This window comes from Oncorhynchus masou, unplaced genomic scaffold (genome assembly GCF_036934945.1).
Source record: "Oncorhynchus masou masou isolate Uvic2021 unplaced genomic scaffold, UVic_Omas_1.1 unplaced_scaffold_1600, whole genome shotgun sequence".
Classification (NCBI taxonomy): Eukaryota; Metazoa; Chordata; class Actinopteri; order Salmoniformes; family Salmonidae; genus Oncorhynchus; species Oncorhynchus masou.
In genome coordinates this window covers 47662-71500 of record NW_027016733.1, presented here as the reverse complement: position 1 = coordinate 71500, position 23839 = coordinate 47662, and the positions used below count along the sequence as shown (strand labels likewise).

Here is a 23839-nt window from a genome sequence, read left to right as displayed (position 1 = left end):
CGCTGACTGTGTCACACCCTAATCTGTTCCACCTGTCTTGTGATTGTCTCCTCCCCTTCAGGCGTCGCCCATCTTCCCCATTATCCCCTGGGTATTTATACCTGTGTTCTCCGTTTGTCTGTCGCTTGTTCGTCTTGTTTGTCAAGTCGACCAGTGGTTTTGTCTCAGCTCCTGCTTTTATCAGTCTCTATTTCTCACCCTCCTGGTTTTGACCCTTGCCTGTCCTGACTCTGAGCCCGCCTGCCTGGTCCTGAGCCTGCCTGGTCCTGAGCCGGCCTGCCGTCCGGTACCATTGCCCCACATGTGGTTTACTGACCCCTTGACCTGTCTATTGCCTGCCCCTGTTGGATTATTACACCATTGTTAATTCAACGTTGTCCGCATCTGGGTCTTACCTTCATACCTGATAGACTGAACCAAAGACAGAGATGGAAGATGTCTCAGACAGTCACAGCCTACATAACAACCTCGTAGTTGAGCAAGAGAGAGGGAGAGAGAGAGAGAGAGAGAGAGAGAGAGAGAGAGAGAGAGAGAGAGAGAGAGAGAGAGAGAGAGAGAGAGAGAGAGAGAGAGAGAGAGAGAGAGAGAGAGAGAGAGAGCAAAGGACAGATGGCGGGAGGAGAAGCATGGCATATTCTCTTCCACTTTCTGCATCCTGTCACATTGTGTATAAGGGACCTCCTCTCCAAAAATGTTCTGAAACAAAATTCTTGGACTATCATACAAATGGCAGAGAAAACCCAAGCAGCATTTACATTCCTTGTGCCAAAGTGGTACACTGAATAAATCCAGTTTCATTATGGCAGACTGCACTCTGATCTCCTTTCTCTCCTTCTGTCTCCTCTCCTCTCTCCTTCTACCTCTCCTCTCCTTCTGTCTCCTCTCCTCTCTCCTTCTGCATCTCCTCTCTCTTCTCTCCTTCTACCTCTCCTCTCCTTCTGTCTCCTCCCTCTATCATTCTGCATCTCCTCTCTTCTTTCTTTCTCCTACCTCTCCTCTCTCTCTCTCTCCTACCCCTCATCTCTCTCCTTCTACCCCTCCCCTTTCTCTCCTTCTACCCCCCTCTCTCCTTCTACCCCTTCCTCTCCTCTCTCTCCTTCTACCCTCCTCTCTCTCTCCTTCTACCCCTTCCTCTCATCTTCCTCTCTCTCCTTCTACCCCTCCTCTCTCTCTCCTTCTACACCTCCTCTCTCTCCTTCTACCCCTCCTCTCTCTCTCCTTCTACCCATCCTCTCTCTCTCCTTCTACCCCTTCTCTCTCTCTCCTTCTACTCCCCTCTCTCTCCTCCTACCCCTCCTCTCTCTCTCCTTCTACTCCCCTCTCTCTCTCCCTTCTACCCCTCCTCTCTCTCTCCCCTCTACCCACTCCCTCTCCTCTCTCTCTCCTTCTCCCCCTCCTCTCTCTCCTTCTACCCCCTCCCTCCCTCTCTCTCTCTCCTTCTACCCCTCCTCTCTCTCTCCTTCTACCCCTTCCTCTCCTCTCTCTCCTTCTACCCCTCTCTCTCTCTCCTTCTACCCACTCCTCTCTCTCTCTCCCCCTTCTACCCACTCCTCTCTCTCCTTCTACCCCTCCCTCTCTCTCCTTCTACTCCCCCTCTCTCTCCTTCTACCCCCTCCTCTCTCTCCCTCTCCCCTCTCTCCTCCCCTCTCTCCTTCTACCCCTCCCTCTCCTTCTCTCCCCTACTCCCTCTCTCCTTCTACTCCCCTCTCTCCTCCTACCCCTCCCCTCTCTCTCTCCTTCTACCCCTCCCTCTCTCTCTCCTTCTACCCCTCCTCTCTCTCCTTCTACCCTCCCTCTCTCTCTCCTTCTACTCCCCACCCTCTCTCTCTCTCCTTCTACCCCTCCACTCTCCTCCTCCTACCCCTCCTCTCTCTCTCCTACCCCTCCCTCTCTCTCCCTTCTACCCTCTCTCTCCTTCTACCCCTTCCTCTCCTCTCCTCTCCTTCACCCCTCCTTCTCTCTCCTCCTTCTACCCTTCCCACTCCTCTTCCTCTCTCTCCTTCTACCCCCCTCCTCTCTCTCCCTCCTCCCTCTCTCTCCTTCTACCCTCCTCTCTCTCTCCTTCTACCCCTCCCTCTCTCTCTCCTTCTACCCCTCCTCTCTCTCCTTCTACACCTCCTCTCTCTCCCTTCTACCCCTTCTCTCTCTCTTCTACTCCCTCTCTCTCCTCCTACCCCTCCTCCCTCCCTTCTACACCTCCTCTCTCTCTTCTACCCCTCCCTCTCCTCCTCTTCTTCTACCCCCTCCCCTCTCTCTTCTCCTTCTACCCCTCCTCTCTCTCCTTCTACCCCCTCCCTCTCTCTCCTTCTACCCCTCTCTCTCCTTCTCTCCCTCCTCTCTCCTTCTACCCCTCCTCTCCTCCTACCCCTCCTCTCTCTCCTCATACCCCCTCCTCTCTCTCTCTCCTTCTACCCCCTCCTCTCTCCCTTCTACCCACTCCCTCTCTCTCTCCTTCTACCCACTCCTCTCTCTCTCTCCTTCTACCCCTCCTCTCTCTCTCTCCCCTTCCTCCCCTCCCTCTCTCTCCTCCTACCCCTCCTCTCTCTCTCCTTCTACCCCTCATCTCTCTCCTTCTACCCCCCCTCCTCTCTCTCTCCTTCTACCTCCTCCTCTCTCTCTCCTTCTACCCCCTCCCCTCTCTCTCTCCTCCTACCTCTCCCTTCTCCTCTTCTACCCGATCCTCTCTCTCCTTCTATCCCTCACACCTCTCTCTCACTTCAGCCCTTCCTCCCTCTGTCTCTCTCTCCTCCTACCTTACCTTTCCTCTGTCTCCTTACTCCCCTCCCTCGCTCTCATATTCAAATTCTACCCCATCCCTCTATTCAGGAGACATACTCATTTTCAATATCCCTTCAGCCACCCCTTCCTCCCAAACCCTCTCTCTCCTCTAGCCAAACCTCCCCTTTCCTCTGTCTACTCAAACCCACACTCTCTCAGCCAAACCCACACTTCAGCCTGAAATGTCTCATCCCTCTCATGTGGGTGTGAAGACCCAAAACTCTATTCAAACCCAACCTAGCAGCCAAACCCACATATCTCAGCCAAACCCACATCTCAGCCAAACCCCACCTCTCAGCCAAACCCACACCTCTCAGCCAAACCCACACCAAAATGTAACACAGGTCCTGTCTCAAATGACACCAGTAGTGCACTACATATGCACCCTACATAGCAGTGCACTACAACATACAGTACCAGTCAAAGGTTCAGAACACCGACTCATTCAAGGGTTTTTTCTTTATGTTTGACTATTTTCTTCATTGTAGAATAACAGTGAAGACATAAGTTCCATATGTGTTACTTCATAGTTTTGATGTATTCACTATTATACTACATGTATGTAGAAAATAGTACAAATAAAGAATAAAGAAATGAGTAGGTGTACTGTAGCTCCAGCTGACCCTGTGCTCCTCTGTGCTCCTCTGTGCTCCTCTGTGCTCTAGCTGACTCTGTGCTCTAGCTGACCCTGTGTTCCTCTGTGCTCTAGCTGACCCTGTGCTCTAGCTGACCCTGTGCTCTAGCTGTCCCTGTGCTCCTCTGTGCTCTAGCTGACCCTGTGCTCTAGCTGACCCTGTGCTCCTCTGTGCTCTAGCTCACCCTGTGCTCTAGCTGACCCTGTGCTCCTCTGTGCTCTAGCTGACCCTGTGCTCTAGCTGGCCCTGTGCTCCTCTGTGCTTTAGCTGACCCTGTGCTCTAGCTGGCCCTGTGCTCCTCTGTGCTCTAGCTGACCCTGTGCTCTAGCTGACCCTGTGCTCCTGCTGACCCTGTGCTCTAGCTGGCCCTGTGCTCCTCTGTGCTCTAGCTGACCCTGTGCTTCTGCTGACCCTGTGCTCCTCTGTGCTCTAGCTGACCCTGTGCTCCTCTGTGCTCTAGCTGACCCTGTGCTCTAGCTGGCCCTGTGATCCTCTGTGCGCTAGCTGACCCTGTGCTCTAGCTGGCCCTGTGTTCCTCTGTGCTCTAGCTGACCCTGTGCTCTAGCTGGCCCTGTGCTCCTCTGTGCTCTAGCTGACCCTGTGCTCTAGCTGGCCCTGTGCTCCTCTGTGCTCTAGCTGACCCTGTGCTCTAGCTGGCCCTGTGCTCCTCTGTGCTCCTCTGTGCTCCTGCTGACCCTGTGCTCTAGCTGGCCCTGTGCTCCTCTGTGCTCTAGCTGACCCTGTGCTCTAGCTGACCCTGTGCTCCTGCTGACCCTGTGCTCTACCTGGCCCTGTGCTCCTCTGTGCTCTAGCTGACCTTGTGCTTCTGCTGACCCTGTGCTCTAGCTGACCCTGTGCTTCTGCTGACCCTGTGCTCTAGCTGACCCTGTGCTCTAGCTGACCCTGTGCTCCTGCTGACCCTGTGCTCTACCTGGCCCTGTGCTCCTCTGTGCTCTAGCTGACCTTGTGCTTCTGCTGACCCTGTGCTCTAGCTGACCCTGTGCTCCTGGGGAATAAGGTGTCACACCATGATCCACATCACCTGTCTGCAGGACCTCCTGGTCTGACGTATGTCACCACTAGGGGGCGAGATTTGTTCCAGTCTTCGTGTGAGCCCCCTGAAACATCACATTAAACACAGTAAACGCTTGAGGAAATGGTTTGGTTATACAGTATGACATCACTTTTAATAGGGCATCTGCCTGACCAACATCAACTTGGTCCCGTGTGGCCCAGTTGGTAGAGCATGGTGCTTACAACACTAAGGATCGTGGGTTCGATTCCCACTGAGGGCCACCCATATGACTGTAAGTCGGAGAAAGCGTCAGCTCAACAGCTTTTCTTATATTATATACAGTATATTCATTTGCATCAAAACTATTGTGTAATAAAAGTATGAATTGAAGAGTCTCAAGAATATTTCACTCATCTTTTATGCCATCCACAGTTTAAATAAGTCTGCCAATGCTAACTGTGCTGTAAACGATGGATTGATTTCCCTACAGCCTAAATTACTTTGTCTTTTATTGATCTGTGGATGACGTTGTTAAGAAATTAGCCAATCGGTGGACTGCTGAGGCCATTTTAAATTAATTTGGAGTGTTCTTCCTTTATGGGTCAGCTGTGACTGAAACACAATCAACCTAGACTGTAGTGGAAACGGGCGGGTGCCAGGTTTGTCTGTGTAATGCAGGGGTGTCAAACTCATTCCGCGGAGTGCCGAGTCTCTGCGGGTTTTTTTTATTTTTCCATTCAATTAAGACCTAGACAACCAGGTGACGGGAGTTCCTTACTAATTAGTGACCTTAATCCATCAATCAAGTACAAGGGTGGGAGCGAAAACCTGCAGACACTCGGCCCTCCGTGGAATGAGTTTGACACATGTTGTGAAAATAATGTATAGGTGCATCCCAAATGGCTCCCTAATCCCTATATAGTGCACTACTTTAGACCAGAGACCTATTCCCTATATAGTACACTACTTTAGACCAGAGCCCTATTCCCTATATAGTTCACTACTTTAGACCAGAGCCCTATGGGACCCTATCCCCTATATAGTGCACTACTTTAGACCAGAGCCCATAGGGAATAGGGTGTACTACTTTTGACCAGAGCCCAGAGTGTAGTATACATAGTATAGTATGCATAGTGTAGTATGCATAGTGTAGTATGCATAGTGTAGTATACATAGTGTAGTATGCATAGTTTAGTATGCATAGTGTAGTATGCATAGTGTATATTTAGTATGCATAGTGTAGTATGCATAGTGTAGTATACATAGTGTAGTATGCATAGTGTAGTATACATAGTGTAGTATGCATAGTGTAGTATACATAGTGTAGTACACATAGTGTAGTACGCATAGTGTAGTACGCATAGTGTAGTATACATAGTGTAGTATACACAGTGTAGTATACATAGTGTAGTATGCATAGTGTAGTATACATAGTGTAGTATGCATAGTGTAGTATACATAGTGTAGTATACATAGTGTAGTATGCATAGTGTAGTATACATTGTGTAGTATGCATAGTGTAGTATGCACAGTGTAGTATGCATAGTGTAGTATACATAGTGTAGTATGCATAGGGTAGTATACATAGTGTAGTATACATAGGGTAGTATACATAGTGTAGTATGCATAGTGTAGTATACATAGTGTAGTATACATAGTGTAGTATACATAGTGTAGTATACGTAGTGTAGTATGCATAGTGTAGTATACATAGTGTAGTATACATAGTGTAGTATACATAGTGTAGTATACATAGTGTAGTATACATAGTGTAGTATACACAGTGTAGTATACATAGTGTAGTATGCATAGTGTAGTATGCATAGTGTAGTATACATAGTGTAGTATACATAGTGTAGTATACATAGTGTAGTATACATAGTGTAGTATGCATAGTGTAGTATACATAGTGTAGTATACATAGTGTAGTATGCATAGTGTAGTATGCATAGTGTAGTATGCATAGTGTAGTATGCATAGTGTAGTATGCATAGTGTAGTATACATAGTGTAGTATGCATAGTGTAGTATACATAGTGTAGTATGCATAGTGTAGTATACATAGTGTAGTATACATAGTGTAGTATACATAGTGTAGTATGCATAGTGTAGTATACATAGTGTAGTATACACAGTGTAGTATACATAGTGTAGTATGCATAGTGTAGTATACATAGTGTAGTATGCATAGTGTAGTATGCATAGTGTAGTATGCATAGTGTAGTATGCATAGTGTAGTATACATAGTGCAGTATGCATAGTGTAGTATACATAGTGTAGTATACATAGTGTAGTATACATAGTGTAGTATACATAGTGTAGTATACATAGTGTAGTATGCATAGTGTAGTATACATAGTGTAGTATACATAGTGTAGTATACATAGTGTAGTATACATAGTATTGTACCTCTCATGACGAAGCCAAAGCTTGTCCCTTCTTTGTGCAAACATATCTCCATTGTCTTGGAAATCACACCTGAGGTACTGTCTGGTGCTGGGGGAGAGAGACAGCGAGAGAGACAGCGAGAGAGACAGCGAGAGAGACAGCGAGAGAGACAGAGAGAGAGACAGCGAGAGAGACAGAGAGAGAGACAGAGAGACAGCGAGAGAGAGAGAGAGAGAGAGAAGAGAGAGACCGCGAGAGAGACAGAGAGACCGCGAGAGAGACAGAGACAGCAAGAGAGAGAGAGAGAGCGATAGAGAGACAGAGAGACAGAGAGACAGAAAGACAGAGAGAGACAGCGAGAGAGACGGAGAGAGACAGATAGTGAGAGAGACAGAGACAGAGACAGAGAGAGAGAGAGAGAGAGACAGAGACAGATAGCGAGAGAGACAGAGCGAGACAGAGAGATAGGCAGAGAGACAGAGAGAGACAGAGAGACAGAGAGAGGCAGAGACAGAGAGAGACAGCGAGAGAGAGAGAGAGAGAGACAGAAAGAGACAGCGAGAGAGAGAGAGAGAGAGACAAGGCAAGAAGGGCATTCTATGCCATCAAAAGGAACATAAATTTCAACATACCAATTAGGATTTGGCTAAAAATACTTGAATCAGTCATAGAGCCCATTGCCCTTTATGGTTGTGAGGTCTGGGGTCCGCTCACCAACCAAGACTTCACAAAATGGGACAAACACCAAATTGAGACTCTGCACGCAGAATTCTGCAAAAATATCCTCAGTGTACAACGTAGAACACCAAATAATGCATGCAGAGCAGAACAGACGATACCCACTAATTATCAAAATCCAGAAAGAGCAGTTAAATTCTATAACCACCTAAACAGGAGAGCGATTCCCAAACCTTCCACAACAAAGCCATCACCTACAGAGAGATGAACCTGGAGAAGAGTCCCCTAAGCAAGCTGGTCCTGGGGCTCTGTTCACAAACACACCCTACAGATCCCCATGACAGCAGCACAATTAGACCCAACCAAATCATGAGAAAACAAAAAGATAATTACTTGACACATTGGAAAGAATTAACAAAAAACAGAGCAAACTAGAATGCTATTTGGCCCTACACAGAGAGTACACAGCGGCAGAATACCTGACCACTGTGACTGACCAAAAAGACAGAGAAAGAGACTATGTACAGACTCAGCGAGCATAGCCTTGCTATTGAGAAAGGCCGCCGTAGGCAGACATGGCTCTCAAGGGAAGACAGGCTATGTGCTCACTGCCCACAAAATGAGGTGGAAACTGAGCTGCACTTCCTAACCTCCTGCCAATGTATGACCATATTAGAGAGACATATTTCCCTCAGATTACACAGATCCACAAAGAATTCGAAAACAAATCAATTTTGAAAAACTCCCCATATCTACTGGGTGAAATTCCACAGTGTGCCATCAGAGCAGCAAGATTTGTGACCTGTTGCCACGAGAAAAGGGCAACCAGTGAAGAACACGCACCATTGTAAATACAACACATATCTATGCTTATTTATTTTATCTTGTGTCCTTTACCATTTGCACATTGTAAAAACACTGTATATATATATAATATGACATTTGTAATGTCTTTATTGTTTTGAAACTTCTGTATGTGTGATGTCTACTGTTAATTTTTATTGTTTATTTCACTTTATATATTATATACCTTACTTGCTTTGGCAATGTTAACACATGTTTCCCATGCCAATAAAGCCCCTTGAATTGAATTGAATTGAATTGAGAGAGAGAGAGAGAGACAGAAAGAGACAGACAGAGAGACACAAAGAGACACAGAGACACAAACAGAGAGAGACAGAGAGACAGACAGAGAGAGACACAGAGAGAGACAGAGAGAGACACAGAGAGAGACAGAGAGAGAGACAGAGAGAGACAGAGAGAGACAGAGAGAGAGACAGAGAGACAGAGAGACAGAGAGACAGAGAGAGAGAGAGACAGGGAGACAGACAGAGAGAGACAGAGAGAGACAGAGAGAGAGACAGAGAGAGAGACAGAGAGAGAGAGACAGAGAGAGAGACAGAGAGAGAGACAGAGAGAGAGAGAGAGAGAGAGAGAGAGAGAGAGACAGAGAGACAGAGAGGCTTATGAAGGATGTCACCATCACTAAATCACAGGTTTTACTGGGCTCACTACCAGGTCTACTACAGGTAATAGTAGTTTTTACTGGGCTCACTACTAGGACTACTACAGGTAATAGTAGTTTTACTGGGCTCACTACTAGGACTACTACAGGTAATAGTAGTTTTACTGGGCTCACTACCAGGACTACTACAGGTAATAGTAGTTTTACTGGGCTCACTACCAGGACTACTACAGGTAATAGTAGTTTTACTGGGCTCACTACTAGGACTACTACAGGTAATAGTAGTTTTACTGGGCTCACTACCAGGACTACTACAGGTAATAGTAGTTTTACTGGGCTCACTACCAGGACTACTACAGGTAATAGTAGTTTTACTGGGCTCACTACCAGGACTACTACAGGTAATAGTTTACTGGGCTCAGTTTTACTGGGCTCACTACCAGGACTACTACAGGTAATAGTAGTTTTACTGGGCTCACTACCAGGTCTACTACAGGTAATAGTAGTTTTACTGGGCTCACTACCAGGACTACTACAGGTAATAGTAGTTTACTGGGCTCACTACCAGGACTACTACAGGTAATAGTAGTTTTACTGGGCTCACTACCAGGACTAATACAGGTAATAGTAGTTTACTGGGCTCACTACTAGGACTACTACAGGTAATAGTAGTTTTACTGGGCTCACTACCAGGACTAATACAGGTAATAGTAGTTTACTGGGCTCACTACCAGGACTACTACAGGTAATAGTAGTTTACTGGGCTCACTACTAGGACTACTACAGGTAATAGTAGTTTACTGGGCTCACTACCAGGACTACTACAGGTAATAGTAGTTTACTGGGCTCACTACTAGGACTACTACAGGTAATAGTAGTTTTACTGGGCTCACTACCAGGAACCAGCGGACAGCAAAGATACATAGACAGATTCACTATTACAAATTGGAAAGGTCAGGCAGAATCGGATAGGCTTGTAAAATTCAAGTGTCTGTTTTACTAGAATGGAAAGTCAGGGAACACACAGACCTCTTACTGGCAACCCGAATGTCAGACTGGATGACCACGTGACCTGAGCAGGTAAAACTCTAGGCAGTAGCTGATAACTGGGACCTGTAGTATTTCCCTGAGTAGGTCATGTGTTTGAGAAAACTCATATTACAGCCAAGTTCCAGACTGACCCCTGGTCCCTACTCCCCTGGGCACTCCTATAGACCTGAGTTTAGATATCAGTCGGATTAGAAGGTAAAACTGAACCTGGAAACACTGCTGAAATAAATCCTAAGGGAAATCTTGCTTCTGTTGACTGAAGAGTTTACACAATATTACATGTTACACATGTTACTCTCCTTCCAGTTCTCTGCTGCCAATGACTGGAACGAACTACAAAATCTCTGAAACTGGAAACACTTATCTCCCTCACTAGCTTTCAGCACCAACTGTCAGAGCAGCTCACAGATTACTGCACCTGTACATAGCCCACCTATAATTTAGCCCAAACAACTACCTCTTTCCCTACTGTATTTATTTATTTTATTTATTTATTTTTGCTCCTTTGCACCCCATTATTTTTATTTCTACTGTCCACATTCTTCCATTGCAAATCTACCATTCAAGTGTTTTACTTGCTATATTGTATTTACTTCGCCACCATGGCCTTTTTTTTGCCTTTACCTCCCTTATCTCACCTCATTTGCTCACATCGTATATAGACTTGTTTATACTGTATTATTGACTGTATGTTTGTTCTACTCCATGTGTAACTGTGTCGTTGTATGTGTCGAACTGCTTTGCTTTATCTTGGCCAGGTTGCAATTGTAAATGAGAACTTATTCTCAACTTGCCTACCTGGTTAAATAAAGGTGTTCTCAACTAGCCTACCTGGTTAAATAAAGGTGTTCTCAACTAGCCTACCTGGTTAAATAAAGGTGTTCTCAACTAGCCTACCTGGTTAAATAAAGGTGTTCTCAACCTGCCTACCTGGTTAAATAAAGGTGTTCTCAACTAGCCTACCTGGTTAAATAAAGGTCTTCTCAACTAGCCTACCTGGTTAAATAAGGTTGTTCTCAACTAGCCTACCTGGTTAAATAAAGGTGTTCTCAACCTGCCTACCTGGTTAAATAAAGGTGTTCTCAACTAGCCTACCTGGTTAAATAAAGGTGTTCTCAAGTAGCCTACCTGGTTAAATAAAGGTGTTCTCAACTAGCCTACCTGGTTAAATAAATGTCTTCTCAACTAGCCTACCTGGTTAAATAAAGGTCTTCTCAACTAGCCTACCTGGTTAAATAAAGGTCTTCTCAACTAGCCTACCTGGTTAAATAAAGGTCTTCTCAACTAGCCTACCTGGTTAAATAAAGGTCTTCTCAACTAGCCTACCTGGTTACATAAAGGTGAAATAAATAAATCAAAATAAAAAAGCTTGGCCTTTGATAGGTTGCATTTCAACGTATTTGTATTCTTCTTCCCAGATCTACAGAGGTGCCTAGCAGGTATAGGAGTTAGAATTCAGACTACAACCCAAGAACAACAGTCAGCCCCTCCTACCTGATGGGGGCAGTTCGTACTCCACTTCCAGCACCACTCGTTCCCCCACGTTCTTCAACAGACAGATGATCTCTTCGTGTCTCAGCTTGGTCAGGTTGATGCCATTCACTGACTTGATGTAGTCGCCCACGTTCAACTGATCACTCCTAGGACAGGAACATATGGACATATACTACATAAAACATCAATTATCTAATATGATTGTCATCATTTTAGTTCAGCTTGGTCAGGTTGATGCCATTGACTGACTTGATGCAGTCACCAACGTTTAGCGGATCACTCCTTAGACAGGACCAGATATACAACATTATCTAGCTGATCACTCAGACAGGACCAGAGATACAACATTATCTAGCTGATTACTCATTTGACAGGACCAGAGATACAACATTATCTAGCTGATCACTCATTAGACAGGACCATATTGTAGATACAACATTATCTAGCTGATCACTCCTTAGACAGGACCAGAGATATATTATTATCAGCTAGATAATGTTGTATTCCACCTTTCACTAAACCTACAGGCTTCAGGATCCACGACAGATGAATAGCATGACGTTGGTTAAAATCTACTCTCAAAAAACAGAATTAGAAACCAGAGAACAATCAAACTCTATAGTTTGGCAACTAGTTTGGGAGAAAACTCATTTCAGGACAAAAAATCTATTCCATCTATTCTACAACAATAACATTCCGGTTCCGAGTTCCACACAGACAAACAGATAGGACCAGACAGAGTTGATCGATAAGTTCTTTGTTGGTTGTGATTGCCAGGTAGATAACTTGTGGTTTGAAGTATTCAAGGCGGACTTCACAGGAAAATAGTTTTAGTTGCTGCGTTTCTTATGGTAGGATTGTGAGGTAGAGAGTTTGAGAAAGGAGAGAGTTTGTCAACAAGTAAAGAGAACGTCAATCAAATATCCCATGTTACAAAGCCTAACCCTCTAGCACAGTACGACTGTGATTAACAATAAAGTACATTTTGTTGGAAATATTGATCTACCTACTGTATATAGATTAACAATATGATGTTGCAAGTTACCTAACGTTCTAAATGAAATCAGAAAGCAAGCTCATGTCTTCTCATACACCCACTAGATTAAAGGACTCCTCATACACCCACTAGATTAAAGGGCTTCTCACACACCCACTAGATTAAAGGACGTCTCATACACCCACTAGATTAAAGGGCTTCTCATACACCCACTAGATTAAAGGGCTTTTCATTAGATGAAAGGACTTCCCATCACCCACTAGATTAAAGGGCTTCCTCATACACCCACTAGATTAAAGGACTCCTCATACACCCACTAGATGAAAGGACTCCTCATACACCCACTAGATTAAAGGACTTCTCATACACCCACTCGATTAAAGGACTCCTCATACACCCACTAGATTAAAGGGCTTCTCATACACCCAGTAGATTAAAGGACTCCTCATACACCCACTAGATTAAAGGACTTCTCATACACCCACTAGATTAAATGACTCCTCATACACCCACTAGATTAAAGGGCTTCTCATACACCCACTAGATTAAAGGACTCCTCATACACCCACTAGATTAAAGGGCTTCTTATACACCCACTAGATTAAAGGACGTCTCATACACCCACTAGATTAAAGGGCTTCTCATACACCCACTAGATTAAAGGGCTTCCTCATACACCCACTAGATTAAAGGACTCCTCATACACCCACTAGATGAAAGGACTCCTCATACACCCACTAGATTAAAGGGCTTCTCATACACCCACTAGATTAAAGGGCTTCTCATACACCCACTAGATTAAAGGACTCCTCATACACCCACTAGATTAAAGGGCTTCTTATACACCCACTAGATTAAAGGACGTCTCATACACCCACTAGATTAAAGGGACTTTTCTTCTCATACACCCACTAGATTAAAGGGCTTCCTCATACACCCACTAGATTAAAGGACTCCTCATACACCCACTAGATGAAAGGACTCCTCATACACCCACTAGATTAAAGGACTTCTCATACACCCACTCGATTAAAGGACTCCTCATACACCCACTAGATTAAAGGGCTTCTCATACACCCAGTAGATTAAAGGACTCCTCATACACCCACTAGATTAAAGGACTTCTCATACACCCACTAGATTAAAGGACTCCTCATACACCCACCAGATTAAAGGACTTTTCATACACCCACTCGATTAAAGGACTCCTCATACACCCACTAGATTAAAGGACTCTTCATACACCCACTAGATTAAAGGACTTCTCATACACCCACTGGATTAAATGACTTCTCATACCCACTCGATTAAATGACTCCTCATACACCCACTAGATGAAAGGACTCCTCATACACCCACTAGATGAAAGGACCTCTCATACACCCACTAGATTAAATGACTCCTCATACACCCACTAGATTAAAGGACTCCTCATACACCCACTAGATTAAAGGACTTTTCATACACCCACTAGATTAAATGACTTTTCATACACCCACTAGATGAAAGGACTCCTCATACACCCACTAGATTAAAGGACTTCTCATACACCCACTAGATTAAAGGGCTTTTCATACACCCACTAGATTAAAGGACTTTTCATACACCCACTAGATGAAAGGACTCCTCATACACCCACTAGATTAAAGGACTTCTCATACACCCACTAGATGAAAGGACTCCTCATACACCCACTAGATGAAAGGACTTCTCATACACCCACTAGATTAAAGGACTCCTCATACACTCACTAGATTAAAGGACTCCTCATACACCCACTAGATGAAAGGACTCCTCATACACCCACTAGATTAAAGGACTCCTCATACACCCACTAGATTAAAGTACTCCTCATACACCCACTAGATTAAAGGACTCCTCATACACCCACTAGATTAAAGGACTTTTCATACACCCACTAGATTAAAGGACTCCTCATACACCCACTAGATGAAAGGACTTCTCATACACCCACAAGATTAAAGGACTCCTCATACACCCACTAGATTAAAGGACTTCTCATACACCCACTGGATTAAATGACTTCTCATACCCACTCGATTAAATTACTTCTCATACACCCAGTAGATTAAAGGACTTCTCATACACCCACTGGATTAAAGGACTTCTCATACACCCACTGGATTAAATGACTTCTCATACCCACTCGATTAAATGACTTCTCATACCCACTCGATTAAATGACTTCTCATACAACCAATAGATTAAAGGACTCCTCATACACCCACTAGGGAAGACAGTGATGACAGATACACATGCTGACGGATCAACAATGCCAACAGGCTATTATGTTGCATTCTAGGATTCTCAACCATTAGTGTCTTCCCACAGTCACCGTGAAGCACCATACGCCTGAACAGGGACACTACTCACACAATGAATACTGCTTTATTCTTTGGTACATTGCTCATTTAGCTGATATTGCATCTTCATTAAATATGCCAGTCATGAGATTAATTCAGATTTTAACATGTCCCACTTTCTTTATTCAGAGTAAAACAGCTTTGGATAAAATCCACTTTCTACATAAATTGTCAAGCTAAGGCTCAAGCACAGACAGGTGGCTTGCAGAGCATCTCATCTGTAAAGTTTCATCTGGGTAGGGGGGAAAGCCTGGGGGGGGTAAAACTTCTTCTAAAAACCAGACAGGTCCGTCAGTAGATTTACACATAATGACAAAAGACCAAGACTACGCGCCTATTTTTAGCATCGTCATCCTAGTCGTTAAACAATCCTTTGGAAATCTGCCTCTAGTGAAAGGACATGTCAGGTGGTTGTTTCTACATCAGGGCCTGATACAGCAGGGCTGCGTCTGTGTCTGTGACTGGTGGACCGAGGGGATGGAGGCGCAGGCGAAGGTCAAGGAAGATGTCCTGTACACACGTGCACATTCAGTAACAAAAAAGTGAGCGAATACTGTAAAAACAAACACCATGTAGATCTCACCTGGCAGCCAGTCCTCCTGGTCGTAGGTTGGAGACGCGGGGCTTTCCGTCCTTGTCTGTTCCTCCAGAGATGGTGAGGCCCAAGGTGCTGCCTTCCTTCTTAATCAGCTCTACTATCGTCACGCCCCGCAGATCTTCTACCCCAAACACAAACACAAGAACAAACAAACACAGAGTCAAAGGACGGTATACCTTATATAGTAACCAAGCCTTCACAGCCAGAAGAACACACAGAAACACAGTATACATTATATAGTAACCAAGCCTTCACAGCCAAAAGAACACACAGAAACACAGTCAATGGACAGTATACATTATATAGTAACCAAGCCTTCACAGCCAGAAGAACACACAGAAACACAGTATACATTATATAGTAACCAAGCCTTCACAGCCAGAAGAACACACAGAAACACAGTATACATTATATAGTAACCAAACCTTCACAGCCAGAAGAACACATAGAACACAGTATACATTATATAGTAACCAAACCTTCACAGCCAGAAGAACACACAGAAACACAGAATACATTATATAGTAACCAAGCCTTCACAGCCAAAAGAACACACAGAAACACAGTATACATTATATAGTAACCAAGCCTTCACAGCCAGAAGAACACACAGAAACACAGTATACATTATATAGTAACCAAACCTTCACAGCCAGAAGAGCACACAGAAACACAGTATACATTATATAGTAACCAAGCCTTCACAGCCAGAAGAACACACAGAAACACAGTATACATTATATAGTAACCAAGCCTTCACAGCCAGAAGAACACACAGAAACACAGTATACATTATATAGTAACCAAGCCTTCACAGCCAGAAGAAAACACGTAAAACACAGTATACATTGTACATTGCCTTTGGAAAGTATTTAGACCCCTTGACTTTTTCCACATTTTGTTACGTTACAGACTTTTACTAAAATTGATTAAATAAATCAAAATCTTCAGCAATCTACACACAACACCCATAACGACAAAGTGGAACCAGGTTTATCAGAAATGTTTGAAAATGTATTACAAAAAAAAAAAAAAAATACCTTTACATAAGTAAGTATTCATAAGTATTCAGACTCTTTGCTATGAGACTCAAAATTAAGCTCAGATGCATCATGTTTCCATTGATTATCCGTGAGATGTTTCTCCAACTTGATTGGTGTTCACCTGTGGTAAATTCAATTGATTGGACATGATTTGGAAAGGCACACACCTGTCTATATAAGGTCCCACAGTTGACAGTGCATGTCAGAGCAAAAACCAAGCCTTTGTAATGTGGGGTGGAGCAGGTGAACCCAAGTGGAGTCTCAGACGAGGAGACAGGGATAAGGTACTCAAGGTATTTATTGAAAAGCGGGGGGTAGATGGGGTGCAGGCCAGGGGAAGCTCGGGCAGGTAGCAGGGAACCAGGGACTGAGGCTGCGACCAGGGCAAGGGGAGTAGGGGCAGGGTAGCCTAGTGGTTAGAGTGTAGAGCGGCAGGGTAGCCTAGTGGTTAGAGTGTAGGGCGGCAGGGTAGCGTAGTGGTTAGAGTGTAGAGGCGGCAGGGTAGCCTAGTGGTTAGAGTGTAGAGGCGGCAGGGTAGCCTAGTGGTTAGAGTGTAGAGGCGGCAGGGTAGCCTAGTGGTTAGAGTGTAGACGGCAGGGTAGCGTAGTGGTTAGAGTGTAGAGGCGGCAGGGTAGCCTAGTGGTTAGAGTGTAGAGGCGGCAGGGTAGCCTAGTGGTTAGAGTGTAGGCGGCAGGGTAGCCTAGTGGTTAGAGTGTAGAGGCGGCAGGGTAGCCTAGTGGTTAGAGTGTAGAGGCGGCAGGGTAGCCTAGTGGTTAGAGTGTAGAGGCGGCAGGGTAGCCTAGTGGTTAGAGTGTAGAGGCGGCAGGGTAGCCTAGTGGTTAGAGTGTAGAGGTGGCAGGGTAGCCTAGTGGTTAGTGTAGAGGCGGCAGGGTAGCCTAGTGGTTAGAGTGTAGAGGCAGCAGGGTAGCCTAGTGGTTAGAGTGTAGAGGCGGCAGGGTAGCCTAGTGGTTAGAGTGTAGAGGCGGCAGGGTAGCCTAGTGGTTAGAGTGTAGAGGCGGCAGGGTAGCCTAGTGGTTAGAGTGTAGAGGCGGCAGGGTAGCCTAGAGGTTAGAGTATAGAGGCGGCAGGGTAGCCTAGTGGTTAGAGTGTAGAGGCGGCAGGGTAAGCAGGCCTGGAGCGGAATCCAAAGAAGCAGTAAAGCGTCCAGGGCTGGGAAGCAGGACTGACGGGACGAGGGACTGGAGACAGGGACCAGAGTCAGAGCGGACAGAACTGTAGTGGGGAGAAAAGCAGCGTCAGGCTAGTGAAAACAGGCACAGGATAACAAGATCTATGCAGGAACAAATGGCTTGAAATGCAGACTGACTGAGCAGAGGCTGGCAGAGTGGAAGTGGCAGGACTTTGTAGAGGTCTTGATTATGGAACAGGTTGCAGCTGGTAGGGATCTACTCTGACTCCAGCACACCTGTCTACACACACGCACACGCGCACACACACGCACGCACGCACGCGCACACGCAGATACACAGAGAGAGAGAGGGAACACTGGGGGAGTGGCGGCAGGTTAGGGAGACACAGGATGTGCAGTAGAGGGCGTGGCAGGGGCAGATGTAACACAACCATGTGAAACCAAGCCATGAGGTCAAATTAATTGTCCGTAGAGCTCCGAGACAGGATTGTGTCGAGGCAGAGATCTGGGGAAGGGTAGCAAAAATGTTCTGCAGCATTGAAGGTCCCCAAGAACACAGTGGACTCCATCATTCTTAAATTTGAAGAAGTTTGGAACCACTAAAACTCTTCCTAGAGCTGGCCGCCTGGCCAAACTGAGCAATCGGGAGAGAAGGCCTTGGTCAGGGAGATGACCACAAACCCGATGGTCACTCTGACAGAGCTCTAAGGGATGGGAGAACCTTCCAGGAGGAGGAGCTCTAGAGTTTCTCTGTGGAGATGAGACCCGTCCAGAAGATTGAAATCTTTGGCCAGAATGCCAAGGAGGGAAACCTGGCACCATGCATACAGTGAAGCATGGTGTTGGCAGCATCATGATATGGGGATGTTTTTCAGCGGCAGGGACTGGGAGACTAGTCATCATCGAGGCAAAGATGAACGGAGCAAAGTACAGAGAGATCTTTGATGAAAACCTGCTCCAGAGCGCTCAGGACCTCAGACTGGGGTGAAAGTTCACCTTCCAACAGATCAACGACACTAAGCACACAGCCAAGACAACGCAGAAGTGGCTTTGGGACAAGTCTCTGAACATCTCTGGAGAGATCTGAAAATAGCTGTGCAGCGATGCTCCCCATCCAATCTGACAGAGTTAGAGAGGACCTGCAGAGAAGAATGGGAGAAACTCCCCAAATACAGGTGTGACAAGATTGTAGCATCATACCCAAGAAGACTTGAGTATGTAATCGCTGCACAAGGTGCTTCAACCAAGTACTGAGTAAAGGGTCTCAATAATTATGTAAATATGATATCATTTATTTGTATATATACATTTGCAAAAGATTCTAAACTGTTTTTTCTTTGTCATTATGGGGTACTGTGTGTAGATTGATAAGAAGAAGAAAACAAATTTAATTAATTTTAGCATAAGGTTCTAACGTAACAAATTGTGGAAAAAGTCTGAATACTTTCCTAATTCAACAATCTTTCTGTGCAATCTGCTTCTCATTTGGCCCAGTAGTCACACTGCACATTTTGTAAACATTCAATTTTTAACCAGTTATAGCAGCCTGACTAAAGAGAGAGACCAGCTACGGGCCTGTTATAGCAGCCAGACTGAAGGGAGAGACCGGCTACAGGCCTGCTATAGTAGCCTGACTAAAGAGAGAGACCAGCTACAGGCCTGTTATAGCAGCCTGACTAAAGAGAGAGACCAGCTACAGGACTGTTATAGCAGCCTGACTAAAGAGAGAGACCAGCTACAGGCCTGTTATAGCAGCCTGACTAAAGAGAGAGACCAGCTACAGGCCTGTTATAGCAGCCTGACTAAAGAGAGAGACCAGCTACAGGCCTGTTATAGCAGCCTGACTAAAGAGAGAGACCGGCTCCAGGCCTGTTATAGCAGCCTGACTAAAGAGAGAGACCAGCTACAGGCCTGTTATAGCAGCCTGACTAAAGAGATAGACCAGCTACAGGCCTGTTATAGCAGCCTGACTGAAGAGAGACCGGCTACAGGCCTGTTATAGCAGCCTGACTAAAGAGAGAGACCAGCTACAGGCCTGTTACAGCAGCCTGACTAAAGAGAGAGAGACCAGCTACAGGCCTGTTATAGCAGCCTGACTAAAGAGAGAGACCAGCTACAGGCCTGTTATAGCAGCCTGACTAAAGAGAGAGACCAGCTACAGGCCTGTTATAGCAGCCTGACTAAAGAGAGAGACCAGCTACAGGCCTGTTATAGCAGCCTGACTAAAGAGAGAGACCAGCTACAGGCCTGTTATAGCAGCCTGACTGAAGAGAGAGACCGGCTACAGGCCTGTTATAGCAGCCTGACTAAAGAGAGAGACCGGCTACAGGCCTGTTATAGCAGCCTGACTAAAGAGAGAGACCAGCTACAGGCCTGTTATAGCAGCCTGACTAAAGAGAGAGACCAGCTACAGGCCTGTTATAGCAGCCTGACTGAAGAGAGAGACCAGCTACAGAACTGTTATAGCAGCCTGACTGTAGTGAGAGACCGGCTCCAGGCCAGTTATAGCAGCCTTGTGTATTGACGTGCCAAGCTGGTTTAATTGTTAAACATTTTTGCTCCATTGTTATTTTGTCGCGCTTTGCACTTTTGCCTTTGGCTGGAGGTTTGTTGGACACTGTTGCGTCCGTCTGTTGTTTGCTTCTGCAGAAGAAAGTGTGCGTCTGATCACAACTCTCTGCTCTCATGCACCTGACTTCTACACCAGTAGATCACAACTCTCTGCTCTCCTGCACCTGACTTCTACACCAGTAGAGCACAACTCTCTGCTCTCCTGCACCTGACTTCTACACCAGTAGAGCACAACTCTCTGCTCTCCTGCACCTGACTTCTACACCAGTAGAGCACAACTCTCTGCTCTCCTGCACCTGACTTCTACACCAGTAGAGCACAACTCTCTGCTCTCCTGCACCTGACTTCTACACCAGTAGATCACAACTCTCTGCTCTCCTGCACCTGACTTCTACACCAGTAGATCACAACTCTCTGCTCTCCTGCACCTGACTTCTACACAAGTAGAGCACAACTCTCTGCTCTCCTGCACCTGACTTCTACACCAGTAGATCACAACTCTCTGCTCTCCTGCACCTGACTTCTACACCAGTAGATCACAACTCTCTGCTCTCCTGCACCTGACTTCTACACCAGTAGAGCACAACTCTCTGCTCTCCTGCACCTGACTTCTACACCAGTGGAGCACAACTCTCTGCTCTCCTGCACCTGACTTCTACACCAGTAGAGCACAACTCTCTGCTCTCCTGCACCTGACTTCTACACCAGTAGATCACAACTCTCTGCTCTCCTGCACCTGACTTCTACACCAGTAGAGCACAACTCTCTGCTCTCCTGCACCTGACTTCTACACCAGTAGATCACAACTCTCTGCTCTCCTGCACCTGACTTCTACACCAGTAGATCACAACTCTCTGCTCTCCTCCACCTGACTTCTACACCAGTAGAGCACAACTCTCTGCTCTCCTGCACCTGACTTCTACACCAGTAGAGCACAACTCTCTGCTCTCCTGCACCTGACTTCTACACCAGTAGATCACAACTCTCTGCTCTCCTGCACCTGACTTCTACACCAGTAGAGCACAACTCTCTGCTCTCCTGCACCTGACTTGTACACCAGTAGAGCACAACTCTCTGCTCTCCTGCACCTGACTTCTACACCAGTAGAGCACAACTCTCTGCTCTCCTGCACCTGACTTTTACACCAGTAGAGCACAACTCTCTGCTCTCCTGCACCTGACTTTTACACCAGTAGAGCACAACTCTCTGCTCTCCTGCACCTGACTTCTACACCAGTAGAGCACAACTCTCTGCTCTCCTGCACCTGACTTCTACACCAGTAGATCACAACTCTCTGCTCTCATGCACCTGACTTCTACACCAGTAGAGCACAACTCTCTGCTCTCATGCACCTGACTTCTACACCAGTAGAGCACAACTCTCTGCTCTCCTGCACCTGACTTCTACACCAGTAGAGCACAACTCTCTGCTCTCCTGCACCTGACTTTTACACCAGTAGATCACAACTCTCTGCTCTCCTGCACCTGACTTCTACACCAGTAGAGCACAACTCTCTGCTCTCCTGCACCTGACTTCTACACCAGTAGAGCACAACTCTCTGCTCTCCTGCACCTGACTTCTACACCAGTAGATCACAACTCTCTGCTCTCCTGCACCTGACTTCTACACCAGTAGATCACAACTCTCTGCTCTCCTGCACCTGACTTCTACACCAGTAGAGCACAACTCTCTGCTCTCCTGCACCTGACTTCTACACCAGTAGATCACAACTCTCTGCTCTCCTGCACCTGACTTCTACACCAGTAGAGCACAACTCTCTGCTCTCCTGCACCTGACTTCTACACCAGTAGAGCACAACTCTCTGCTCTCCTGCACCTGACTTCTACACCAGTAGAGCACAACTCTCTGCTCTCCTGCACCTGACTTCTACACCAGTAGAGCACAACTCTCTGCTCTCCTGCACCTGACTTCTACACCAGTAGGGCACAACTCTCTGCTCTCCTGCACCTGACTTCTACACCAGTAGAGCACAACTCTCTGCTCTCCTGCACCTGACTTCTACACCAGTAGAGCACAACTCTCTGCTCTCCTGCACCTGACTTCTACACCAGTAGAGCACAACTCTCTGCTCTCCTGCGCCTGACTTCTACACCAGTAGAGCACAACTCTCTGCTCTCCTGCACCTGACTTCTACACCAGTAGAGCACAACTCTCTGCTCTCCTGCACCTGACTTCTACACCAGTAGAGCACAACTCTCTGCTCTCCTGCACCTGACTTCTACACCAGTAGATCACAACTCTCTGCTCTCCTGCACCTGACTTCTACACCAGTAGAGCACAACTCTCTGCTCTCCTGCACCTGACTTCTACACCAGTAAGGCACAACTCTCTGCTCTCCTGCACCTGACTTCTCCACCAGTAGAGCACAACTCTCTGCTCTACTGCACCTGACTTCTGCACCAGTAAGTGGCGCACAGCTGTGACATACGGCCAACGCGCGTCCTGTGTGTAATTGTCATTTGAGCAGGTATTCCAACAGTTTCCAATGGAATATTTTTTTTATATGTACACTGAACAAAAATATAAACACAACATGCAATGTATACGAAATGCTTCAGTCTGGTTTTAGACCCCATCATAGCACTGAGACGGCACTTGTAAAGGTGGTAAATTACATTTTAATGGCATGGGACCGAGGCTCTGCATCTGTCCTCGTTCTCCTAGACCTTAGTGCTGCTTTTGATACCATCGATCACCACATTCTTTTGGAGAGATTGGAAACCCAAATTGGTCTACACGGACAAGTTCTGGCCTGGTTTAGATCTTATCTGTCGGAAAGATATCAGTTTGTCTCTGTGAATGGTTTGTCCTCAGACAAATCAACTGTAAATTTCGGTGTTCCTCAAGGTTCCGTTTTAGGACCACTATGGTTTTCACTATATATTTTACCTCTTGGTGATGTTATTCGAAAACATAATGTTAACTTTCACTGCTATGCGGATGACACACAGCTGTACATTTCAATGAAACATGGTGAAGCGCCAAAATTGCCCTTGCTAGAAGCATGTGTTTCAGACATAAGGAAGTGGATGGCTGCAAACTTTCTACTTTTAAACTCGGACAAAACAGAGATGCTTGTTCTAGGTCCCAAGAAACAAAGAGATCTTCTGTTGAATCTGACAATTAATCTTAATGGTTGTACAGTCGTCTCAAATAAAACTGTGAAGGACCTCGGCGTTACTCTGGACCCTGATCTCTCTTTTGAAGAACATATCAAGACCATTTCAAGGACAGCTTTTTTCCATCTACGTAACATTGCAAAAATCAGAAACTTTCTGTCCAAAAATGATGCAGAAAAATTAATCCATGCTTTTGTCACTTCTAGGTTAGACTACTGCAATGCTCTACTTTCCGGCTACCCGGATAAAGCACTAAATAAAATTCAGTTAGTGCTAAATACGGCTGCTAGAATCCTGACTAGAACCAAAAAATGTGATCATATTACTCCTGTGCTAGCCTCTCTACACTGGCTTCCTGTCAAAGCAAGGGCTGATTTCAAGGTTTTACTGTTAACCTACAAAGCATTACATGGGCTTGCTCCTACCTATCTCTCTGATTTGGTCCTGCCGTACA

General features: G+C 45.8%; 1 pseudogene; it reads right to left on the bottom strand.

Annotated features, from left to right (window-relative positions):
• LOC135539103 (glutamate receptor-interacting protein 2-like) overlaps positions 1–23839 on the bottom strand; it is a 128043-nt pseudogene that overhangs the window by 61172 nt on the left and 43032 nt on the right.